Below are 12,829 nucleotides of genomic sequence, written 5' to 3'. Positions count from 1 at the left end.
GATGTGATCCCTGCATACAAACAAACACACACATATTACCTCCATAAAATAGGAGGAAAAGGATGAAGAAGATCAAGTGGTACCAATTCGTACACCAATCTCGGAATTAAACAAAATTCCTTAATATAGTTCAACGGGTACATATCACGATAATATTATTGGATTTGTCGATATGCATGGATCGTGGGCACGACGGGACTTAATTAAGCCCGTTGAACTATATTAAAGAAATGTTGATTAACCACTAAAATCTTAGTTTAAAATCTTTAATTAAACTAAATTGAAAGGTTTATAAAGCTGTGCTTTTTTCCACAATGTTTCTAGTGGAAAAACCAGCCAGTCAGTCAAAAAAATATTATACAAAAAGAAGATGTAAACACTAAAACTTAAAAAAAAACAGCTTCATTCTTTTTCGTATTGAAGAATTCTATTTACATTGAAACCATTCAACTGAATTCCTAACAATTGGATAATAAAATTAGAATAAAGCCATTGATTCGAATGCTAGGTTAAATTTTCAAATTCGGAACGGGCGCGGCCATCTTCCAAATGGCCGCCATAAACGCGATAATTGGATAATCTCATTGGCCGGTAGCTAACTGAAACCAATTTCACTAGTCGCTTATGTATTGTTTTGTATTTTTTATCTCGACCTACCTCTTTTTATTAACTCAACTTATTTTGTTTTAAAAGTTTATCGCTAGAGGCAATAGAAGGTCGGGAGGTACCTACCTCCTTTGATTCCTTTATCTATATAGGAATGCATTATAGAATTTGGAATATACTTAATGACTTTATTGGTCTTTATAGTAGTGCTCTTAATAATTGTGTTTAAATAACTAATCGTAACTTTAAAGGTTCGTAGGTAAGATTTATACTTTTACTAGAGCAAAGCGATTCTTTTTTATAAAAACCATGTCCAACTACATGCTTCTAGGAATGTCGAGCACCTGCATACTTTTGTCTGTATAGTGATATTTACCCCTAACAGTTTAGGACATGCTCTCTATAATCTTAGATTGCATCATCGCTGACTACCAGGTGAGAATGCTGTCAAGGACTAACTTTTAATTTAATAAAATATCCTACGTCATCAGCTTTGCTTCTAGCCATCATGAATTTATTATCTGTTTTCATCCAAAACTTTGTGTAGTTACAGCTTAATACAGTTCCATATACAAATTTTGAACCGAAAAGATGGACATATATACCTACGTTCTACAGGTTAAATATATGCTCAAAATATAAATTAAATCTATTTTGCAATACTTCTCTAAATTTTCAAATCTTTTTAATCACCTAAACCCGAGGTGACGCATAAACAAATCTATTCTGTCACAGTAATAAATTATAAACACTGGCAATACAGCTCATTTCAACCTGTATAAAAGGCGAAGGTTCGAAAAAAATGAAGCGTTCGAAATTTAATTTATTCAAAATTGAAACGTCACGGCGCACAAAGGCGCGAGGCACAATGGCGGCCGCTCGGCGAGTGTTAACACGAAAATTAAATGCTGATATCACAATTAATCAAGGGCCCATATTAATAATTGGCTATTCAGTACGCTGCGAGGTGTCAAATTATATAGCTCAATTAACCGCCCGTGGAATAGAACGGGGCGTGTTTTGTATCTGTCTGTAAATACGGAACTTTGAGCTTTTATTTGCCTGCGTGTCTACAAATTTTTTTTGAAGTAAAACTTCTTTAGGCGCGACTAGGGAGTAACTCGGATTTTTTTCTGACGGAAGTAAGTATTAAGCTTACGCCAGACGTCTGTGTAGTTTCTGCTATTTAAAAATAATTATTTGTATTGGTCGTAAGTATATGTCATATACTCGACGCTTCTTGTCTTATACGCCAGCTAGTTGCAAAGTTTTTTGAAAATCTCTAAATATATTATAAAAGTAATAAATAAATTATTAATACATTTTCGACGATGGCGACAATCTATAATATTCAATGACAAGGTTATATTGGCATGTGCTGATCTAACCTTCAATTTTCTGCTCTCGATTATTCTATTTAACAAATGAAAATATTTATAACAAGTGATATTAATGAATTTTAAATAGAACATAAAATAAAATAGTGAATATTAAATGAAATGGCGGAGTCCCTGGAACACTTACTTTTTCATCAATAATTAATAATAAAAGTTCTACTTTAGTCGCGCGTAAAGGTTACACGCACACACCTTTTTTGGTAAGGGGGGAAATGTACTGAGAAGAAGATATCCAACTTTTGGTGGGAGAAATAAGGTTATGCGGAATTTCTTAGTTTCTTGAAGAGCTTTTTGTTACAAAGCTTGCGTGGGGAATTACTACACCGCCATGCTTATTTTGTTGCGCCAAGCAGCATTGCTGTGGTCCAGTTTGAAGGCCGTGGTTGCCGATGTAATTACAGGCACATGAGGCTTAATACTTACGCCTCAGATTAATGGGAGTGCGAAGTGTTGCTGCGTTTATAGTCTATGGTTTTGTGTTTACTATTAGGTTGGCCATATCGTTGGCCACTTATTAGTACTATAAAAAAATGTTGTATGGTATATACTGCTTGATAACTGAACAAGCAAAATATACAAATAACAACACAGAACATAGGCGCAACATTCCATCACACTGGTAGTATTAAAATAAATTGAAAAAGGCGTCGGATATCCAGAATATAACACTAATAGAGACATAAAACCGTTTAACGTTGAAGAAGTACGAGAAAGTGTTCGCTCCGACACGAATAAAAAAAACAAAAATTTTAATAACAACTAATACTTTATTAACTATACGTTTTTTAATCTACACAAATGTCTTTAATTCAGTCGATGTTCTCAGCTCTATGTTGGTTAGTGATGTAAATTATTTAAAACATCGATATCTCAGGATTTAATGGTTTGATACTGATGCTTATTATATTTGAATATTATTACATATCAATTGTTCTAATTGTTCGAATGACGAAGAAGATAAGTCATGCCAGAGTTGGCACATTCCTCCTCACATACTTTGTTGTTAACCATGCATGTAAAAGTTTTTTTTGGTTAAGTTTGTAGTTGATGTTATCTGTTGTACGAACTTTACACAGAAATTATTTAGATATCCCAAATATTTTCGATCGGTTGTCGGTGTTCTTTGATTATTATACACACATGCAGTTATTTCAATTATTCTAAAATTAATAATATTATAACTTTATTTGTGGATAAAGTTAGATGTGTCTATATAAAACCGTTATCTTTAACATATTAACGTTATTTACCGTTTCTGTATCCAGTAGTATTCAATGTCTTCATAAACACGGTGGTCGCCAGTACCTGAGCTTCCACCAGTGTATCAACAGGAGCACTGGCATCCAAGCTACCCGTTTTCTTCTATGTAAAATTCATACTCTACAAATTTACTTTTTTCTTCGCAACGAGCTATATAATTCAGTTCTAATACATACACAATATATATACGCGGTAGTAAGAGATCTATATTAATAAAATAGATCCATTATAATCAACAATTGAGTGTTAACACACTAATATCAACTTTCAAGATTTAAAATAAAATTTGGTTTATTGAGTATCGATAATCGATATACTAATTCAGATTATAAGGCCATCACTATATCACTCGCTACGTTTGGACAGACGGCAATACAAGTGATTATTTATGGGCGATATATTTTTAGGATTAGTGAGAAAATTATTTCACTTCGGGAACGCATTAAGGCAAGGTGAGCCGAGCTGACAGGATATTAATTTTATGCCTTCATTTAACAATAAAAGCTTCTGTTCATGTTATCCTGGTACCTGCTATTAATGTCCTAAATGTTAAGGGATGTAATAAAATTTGGCATTTGTCTTTAAAGTATTACTTACTTATAAGCCAAATTTAATATTGCTACTCATGCCGTATTTATACTGACTATCCACTACTGTTGCGTATTTCATAGTGGTTTATTAAGTTTTTTTTGTAGACAACAGGTATACCCAATTTGTTTTAACAAATCTTGGTTAACAAACACAAGGTAAAAGAAACACCAAATATTTATAAGGAAGGAGGTAAAGGCTTCATCATAATCTTATGAACCCATTACTGGACCACTAAAGGGCACGGGTCTCCTCTTACAATGAGAAGGGGTTAGGACCGTAGTCCACCACGCTGGCCCAGAGCGGATTGATGGACTTTACATACCTTTGAGTCTTGAGAATATTATAGAGAACTCTCAAGTATGCAGGTTTCATCACGATGTTTTCCTTCACCTTTGAAGCAAGTGATATTTTAATTGCACACACTAAAATACTTAAAGATTGAACGTGATAGGACATTTATAGTTGTAACATAAAATTTAAATTAAAACAATACTATCAACAAATTACAATTTCAAAGTACAATAACAGTTAATTCCTAAAAATATGCGACAACTGAACATCCTGTATTGCGTTGCTCGATGGACGTTCGTCGCATTAACTTACCGCATTTTTAAACTACCTGCTTTGTTATCCACTTAAGGTTTTTTGTAAATAGCAATAGTTTAAATAGTAATAGTTAACATTACTAATAAAGTTATAGGATATAGGTTTAAATAAGATTGTTAGTTAATATTAAAATATATTTATAGTACCTACCTGCCTACCTACTACCAATTTTAAACTTCCGATGTATCTACCTAATTATATTGAAGGAATTTTATTTATATGGAATATCTTGATTGATGTAGTAAGTAGGTGGGTGATAATTAATTTCTTTAGATGTTACCTTTTGTTGACGGCACGGTGGTGTACGGTAAAATTCGGAAGAATTTATGATTTAAGTCTACTTTTGAATTTTGGTTAATAAATTTATATATTATTATTATCTTTATTTAGCGTTTAACAGTCATCATCATCATCATTATTCAGAGATATATTCAGAGATAGAGAGAAAGAGGGCTTGTGCGACTGCGATGCATAAGCCCTCTTTCTCTTAATCTAAAAGCAACAGGTTTTAGAGCAGAGACACACCACGCTGCTCCAATGCTGGGCTCTTCAATAGATGTGAAACCATACAATGCTCCGGAACCACTAGTAGGTACTCACACGAACGTAATTGAGGTACCTATATATTATTATTATAGCTCTTATTTTTTGCTGCTATAATTCTTTTATAAAAGTATCACTTAAACTCGAATGAAAATACGTATTTCCATCTTTGTCGTGTTGCCATATTAAGCATGCTGTGCATGCTGTGCATGATTATCTTAATTAAGCATGCTGTGGTCATTTCTAGAAGGTTTCAATCTCCTGTCTTTCTCTTTTATTTATGTTATTCTCATGATAACGGCATTGGTTGTTACCAGTTTAATGATCCAACATAAAAAAAAAAATATGAACTTCACTTGTATTGTTGCCGATATTTTTTTTTTGAAATGAAAGTGTTTGATGATTTTACACCATAACTCCGACAAATTATAACCGATTTAAATAATTATTTTTGTACTATATAGGTTATAATGTGTGTTAAATTTTCCCCAAACTTTGTGTAGATCTGAATGTGGTCGGAGATAGAGAACAGAACTCCTCATTTAAGGCTTAGCGATACTGAATACTTTAATTTTTTTAGCACTACAACTAAATTGAATGCCACATCAAAAAACAAAATCAAACTCAGACGAAGTCGCAGCAACAGCTAGTAAAATAAATAAATAAATATACTACGACAATACACACATCGCCATCTAGCCTCAAAGTAAGCGTGGTTCTAAAACGAGTAATATTAGGCCCATTTTACTTTGACGGTATAGAGTTTATATGCCAAAATGACTCCTCGATTGCGAGCGAGCTAATCTTGTCTAAGCCTACAGCATTTCTCGTGAAAGGAATACTTTTAATTATCATGAATACTGAAATATGCCATTAGGCAACGGCCGATCCGATTTTCGCAGTGGGCAGCGACCCTGCTTTTTGAGTCCAAGCCTGGGGGTTCTATTCCCACAACTGGAAAATGTTTCTGCGATGAACATGAATGATTTCAGTGTCTGGATGTGTTTACATTACAAGTATTTATGTATATTATTCAAATAATATTCATCAGTTATCTTAGTACCCATAACATAAGCTACGCTTCCTTTAGGCTAGATGGCGATGTGTGTATTGTCGTAGTATATTTATTTATTTATGTCTATTATTCAAATAATATTCATCAGTTATCTTAGTACTCATAACATAACTTACGCTTACTTTGGGGCTAGGTGGCGATGTGTGTATTGTCTTAGTATCTCTATAGGTTAGGGGCAATTTAATAGCTCCAACTAGCTTTATATTTATTATTGTACCTTTTTACTATCAACTTACATCAGGCATGATAGTTTTCAAGCGCAAGTCTATCAAGTATTAAAAAAAACTATTATGAATTTAAGGAGAACTACCACATAGAATACGAGCAATTTTAGAGCTTATTGTGACAGCTCGTTCGGGGAATTATATTGACATAGAGTGGCATTTTGTAACGAAATCCTTGCCTGGCCTGCGTGATCTTCTTAAAAAAAAAAAACAAAAGTAAAAATTCACCTATTTCAAGTAAGTTTCTTCTGTTTATAGGCCCTGGTTTATTACGTACCATTACTTGGGCCACCTGCTTGGTACATCAATTATTATTTATGTAATAAGGAAAAAGGTATTCAAAGTATCTGAGCTAAAGCGTTGCCACGATTTGATGCTAGTAAAAAATATATAAGGTCGTTATTGTTAAATATTAATCGATTAACATTTTAAATATACATAAATTTGATTCTTGGATTATTTTCGTGACACCTTTGCGTGCTAGGCTATCGTTTATTTTTGTTATGAAAATTAACTTTTGGCGTAGATTGTGCGGCCAATGATTTTTAATACATTGATAGCGGGTAATAGGTTTTTTAGGTAAGGGTTATGTGTATTTTTTTTATTATATTGGCTTAGGTAGAACTTATTTACGCTTCTTGCCTTATCTTTAAGTGAAATAGTCAGTCAGTTTCTGTTTTACCTATCCACTGCCACATTCTAATAAAAGGCTTAGATTTATGCCCGTTTTCTCTGAACCAAGGAACCGCCTTAATCGGGTTTTGAGATTAATTTAGGGGATTTCTAGAGAAAAAAAACGTTTTACGAACTCTTATGTGACTATTGCTTACGACGTTAGGCGCCGTCTTAAGTTAATATACCGATTCGGCGGATGGTAAAGTTTAGGGGACACGATGAAAAATATATATATAATTTTTATAAATCATTTTAAGTCCGTAAGAAAAATGAAAACTATGATAATACAAACACAAAAAACCACACCTTGTGGCAAGAATCATAGACAATTGCTATAGCCTAGCCCGTTCGCCACATTCTAATCCGTTACCATCTTAGACTGCATCATCTATTGCAGAACCTAACTTACCACCAATTGCACATAAAATAACAAATACCTATTTCTTAATAGAGCCATCTTGCTTACGTTAAAACAAGAGGTCGCTGTTTAATATAAAATTAAAAGTGCCAACCTTATACCAAAACACAAAAAAAGAGATGTAGAGCTAACAACTTTTCAGTCTTTTTTTAAAATAAAGTCATAATTTAAACAAACCTCTGGACTTCTCCTTAAAAGGTAGTCGTTATTTGGTGTTATTTAAATTTTTCAATTAAGTCATAGAATTTTAATTGATTCGTATAGATATAGGTGTGTGTGAACGGGCTATACGAGCGAGATTTATGTTTAGATCTTAAAATGCCGGTCGGATAAAACTCGATTGGGTGTAACTTCCAAAATTATTACCTGTTTTTTTAATCAAATATTCTTAAAAATAATACGGTGTACGAGTCCTCAAATAGTAAATAATTATTATAGCCTTGTTGAGAGTGGCGGCATGTTGCAGGACGGACTCCTTGCATGTCCTGTGAAGTGTTGCTCTGGTCTTCGACTTACCCTCAGGTGGGCCATCGGCTAATATTAACTGTTACGTTTCTCGTGCTGTGAGACTATATAATAATGAATTTTTTGACGTGGATCTGTTTTTTAGCTCCTTAAAGAAAATTAAAACTGCATCTTTTAAAATATACTTTTGATGTACCTTTCTTTATACTTTTGAATTATCTTTATATTCAACTATGTCTTTTTCTTTCTTGCTGTATTTAATTAATCATGTAGGTACCTATTCTTTTCTTTACCACCACTTATTGACTCTCTGCTCAATGCTTTTAAAAATTTCTATGTTTGTAAATTAACTGTACTTTTTCGGCAATGTTAGTCTATGTTATAAGATGGTTATTATATATGTATTGAGTAACTTCCATGTTATGACTGTTTTTGCCAAAATAAAAAAAAGGAGATAAAAAAAAAGTGATGAAAAGATCCGTTCAGGCCGTTCTGCCGTAACTAACAAAAATCTAAACCATTATTTTAGCATTTTAAAATAATTAGATTTTCTAAACCTCTTAAACAGTTCACTGACAATATATGTTCTTTAAAGTTTTACAAAATGTTATAATTCATCGTGGTATGCTAATTTTTCTACTGTAATATTACATAAGTTGTTATGTTATTTTTTTCATTACTTAAAGCTTCGGATTTGGAAAAACTTTTGAAAACACGTTAACGGACAAAATATGTTCTCAAACATTATACAGTATTTTATAACTGCAGTGTTGTAGCACCATAAGATATGTTACGAGTAGGTGCATATATAACTTTTTACTAAGTATTAAGTAAACAACAACGTATTTTTTTTACTACAAAAGCTTCGGATTTGCCAAAACTTTCAACGAAACGTTATCTGGCACTATCTGTTCCTCCTTAAACTCCTTGTGGTAGCACCATTATGTGTGTTACGAGGAAGTACTTGCGTAACTTTCTACTGTAATATTAAATAACAAAGTATTTTTTTCATTACAAAAGCCTCTGATGATAGGCGTCGTTAATGAACATTTAAATCGACGCTTACAAATGACAAATTTTTTTCCCACTTAAGTATTACAAAATCACACGTAAAATACCTACACGTTATAGGATTTTAATTTTCTAAGCGATCGCTAACGAAGACATATCGACACGCGTTGTATCTCATTATCGTCGAGTTAAAATTCATAATGGGATTACGTATATCGAAATACATATTTCGATTAATTAATAATTTTATCGACAACCCGTTTATTTTATTTCTTTTTACTTCACATTCTTGGCGATATATATTTTTTGGAATATGTTATTTCGGGCATCCTCCGTATCGTTAGCCATAGCCATAGTTATAGCCATTAGCCCTGCTTATTTCTGCCGACAAGCAGTATTGCAGTGTTACAGTCTGAAGGGCGTAGTGGCCGGTTTAGTTACAGTTAAAATGTAGGTATACCGTATGCCTCGGGTTAATGGACAGGGTGGCTGTTTTTAGGAAGTGTTCCTTTTATTTCCTTAGAAGTGTTGCTGGGTTTATAGGCAATGCTTTTCCACTTACCATCAGGCTAACTGGTTGGTCCATCAACATAATCGTCAAAGCTCTACAAGCATATTTCTCCATTTGAGGCGGTCGGAAGCTGCTACTTTCCAGCTCCGAACTCCCAGAACCCTCATATCCCTCTCAACTCCATCACTCCTCCTCCAAAGTGCTCTCCATCAACCTCTTTGGGGCTCTCGTGCATTCCATGCGTTGCGCATGCCCTGCCCATTGCATTCTTAACAGTTTAATAGTCTTGAAGACATTTGGTTCTTTAAAAAGTTCGTATAGTTCGTGATTATATCGAATGCGCCAAAAAACATTATCCTGCATAGCACCAAAGACTCACCTGCTTAGTCCGTCAAGTTGTATTATTATTATAAAAAAAACATATTTAAATATTAATTTGTAAAAGTTTGGCATACAGTAGGATAAAGAGATTGTACCGTAACCAAGCTGCTGCAATGCGGGTTGGCGGGCTTCAAATTCAATAAAATATTTATTTGCGTGATTTTGACAGGTTAACAAATCTTATATCTTTAAACGAGCGGACAAAGAAACTGGGCAACAGGTAGTATTAATATAAACACTTTTCCTTTTTATCATATTAACCAAATACCGGCCTACTACAGAAGATAATGGTTTAAGGCTAAAGTCCACCACGCTGGCCCGGTGCGGATTGGTGGGCTCCATAGACTTCGAAGACATCATGGAGAACTCTCACGCATGCAGATTTCGTCACTATGTTTTCCTTCACTGTTGAAGCAAGTGATATTTTGATTGCTTAAAACGCACATTACTTAGAAAAGCAACAGGTGCACCAAAGAGCCTGGATTCGAACTCGCCTCCTGGAACCTACCCACTGGACCATAATCGCACTGCTATTATCATTGTTAACCCATTACAGAATCTGCAGGACACAGAACGCCCCGAGCGAGAAGAGTATAGGTTTTAGTCCACCAGTTTGAATAAATGTGGATTGGTAGTCTTTACATGCCATTGCATAGGTTTCCTGATGATTATTTTCCTTCACCGTTAAAGCAAGTGATATTGTTTAAAATGCACCGAAAGGTTAGCTGAAGCCGATTTAAAGCTACTCTTATGAAATCAAAAATGCTCCTTGTTTGAATTATATGTCCATAACATCACGCTACGATACGTGCAGGTAAAACTGAGGGGCAAAGCGATTTCAATTTATCATGTACAAAATTCGGTAGGTTGGTACATACAATTCTCTTGATTAATGTTTATCAAGATAAATATATAGATTTCGTAATATAATGTTGACTTGATTGCCTGGCAGCTCATTATTTTGTTTTATAATTTCCGGACATGTACATGTTCTACCACAGGTACCTATTATACACTGTACTCAAAACTGCTTTAAACGTTAATTAATTATGTTATTATTGTTTTAAACATGGCAGCTAACTATGGGCCTCATAAGAAGGCTCATAGTGACTAGTCTGCGATGCAAGCCACGTATTGACCTCGTTCTCTCGATCAGATCAAATGAGAAATAAGCATACCTAGTAGAACTTGACAGCCGGTTGGCGCAGTGGGCAGCGACCATGCTTTCTGAGTCCAAGGCCTTGGATTCGATTCCAACAACTGGGAACAGTTCTTTTTTTTTATTCCACTTAAAGTTAGCCCTTGGAATCTCACCTGGTGGTAAGTGACGATGCAGTCTAAGATGGCAGCGGGGCATGGTAAAGCCACCACCAGTATTATTATACATTCCCAAATTGCCCCTGCCGGAAACCGAACCCGGGACATCCTACTTAAATGCACAGCGCAGCTTTATCTGTATATTATAAGTATTTGTTATATGTTATATTCAATGTATTCATAAATATATTCAATAACTTCGAGTATCTTAGTACCTACCCATAACGCAAGCTTCGCTAACTTTGGTTGTCGTACTATATTTATTTATGTATTTATATGTCCAGTGTTATTCACGTACATCGGTGGATATATTGATGTTGACGCGATGATTCTACAGATCATTCCACATAGGTAAATTTTAGAATCTTCTATAAACTTAGACAATCAATAAACTTAGACATGAATAGATTTGTATAATTGTTAATTCAATCCATATCCAACGTTTCGTAAATCATAACTTGTTGTCCTCTAAGCTTATTATAGCATGAAAATTTGCATACATAAAAATGTTGTAACTTAATATTAAAATTCCTTATTGACAGATATTAAATTGATTATTCATTATGAAAAATCACAATTTACATGATCGAAAATATCGACATGCGATCATTTGTAGAAAGAAGTAGATAAAGATTATCAATATACCTACTTGCGTCGTCGATAAAACTGCAGATACGTTCAGTCTCGTGCAAGTTCTCTTCCTTGTGCTATTATACACAGCTTCACGGCCGTTATTTGATTGTAGCGGATTACCTGTTAGGGTTAATGATTTACCCCTTTACCCGGTACCCCTAATCAGTTTCAACGCTACGAAAAACATGTCGCCAAGCGATTCGTTCGTTTTTGTCGGTACGATGGTAACCAGCTACGGATGAAGGTTGAAAATATCCGCTTAATAATGTTGAATGCATACGATTTTATTGTCCAACTACGAACTTGTAAACATACTGGTTGTTGTTATAATTTTAATATTGTAATGAAAAATTAATTTTAATTTTTCGTCAAAATTACTAATTTTTATTTAATTATTAATTTATCATCTGCCATTTTATATATTTTGTTTCTATTCCTATTGGCAAAGCCTGAAATAAATGAATTTTGAATTTCTGATTTTGAATTTGAATAACTGGTGGTAATATGTGGTCTGTTATACGCGTGGCCCCTGATGCGGCTCCCCGCTGGATCACTCCAGCCAGCCGAGCTCACCCCAAAGCTTAGCAGGCCGCCCAGGTCACCGAATGCTTCATGGAGTGTTGCTGAGGAGCGAAGCTGCGCGTTGTTCTGCAAATTGTGCAAAAAATTTTTGCATACTATTTATGGGTTTCCACGTTAGGTTTTTTTGTGTCGTCAAACTTGCATCAACTAACTTGCGTCGACTCATTTTGTATTTTGATGTTTCCTGAAAATCAATTCGTATGATATGGTCACTACGACATTCGCTAAATTAACTTTTTTAACATATTCCATAATATACAAGGATATTCTCAGTTTAACGTGTGTTTTTTTATTTAAATTAATTACCCAGTCAAAGATTTCTTAAAAATAAGATAAAAAGGTGAGAGCTCAAAGTCTCTCCCACGCGCAAAGCTTGATGTCTGAGAAGTTATTTCCACATTTCCAAGCCATCTTTTGTCCGTCTGTCTTTACAAGCAATAAAGTGCGAATAGATCTTGAATCTCGAGAACGAAATGTTCCCTACATTGTAAAGCAAATTGTTTTCCCGACGACACGTCTTACACCCATCGACGC

Source organism: Pararge aegeria, chromosome 14, assembly GCF_905163445.1.
Source record: "Pararge aegeria chromosome 14, ilParAegt1.1, whole genome shotgun sequence".
NCBI lineage: Eukaryota > Metazoa > Arthropoda > Insecta > Lepidoptera > Nymphalidae > Pararge > Pararge aegeria.
This window is presented reverse-complemented; position numbering follows the sequence as displayed.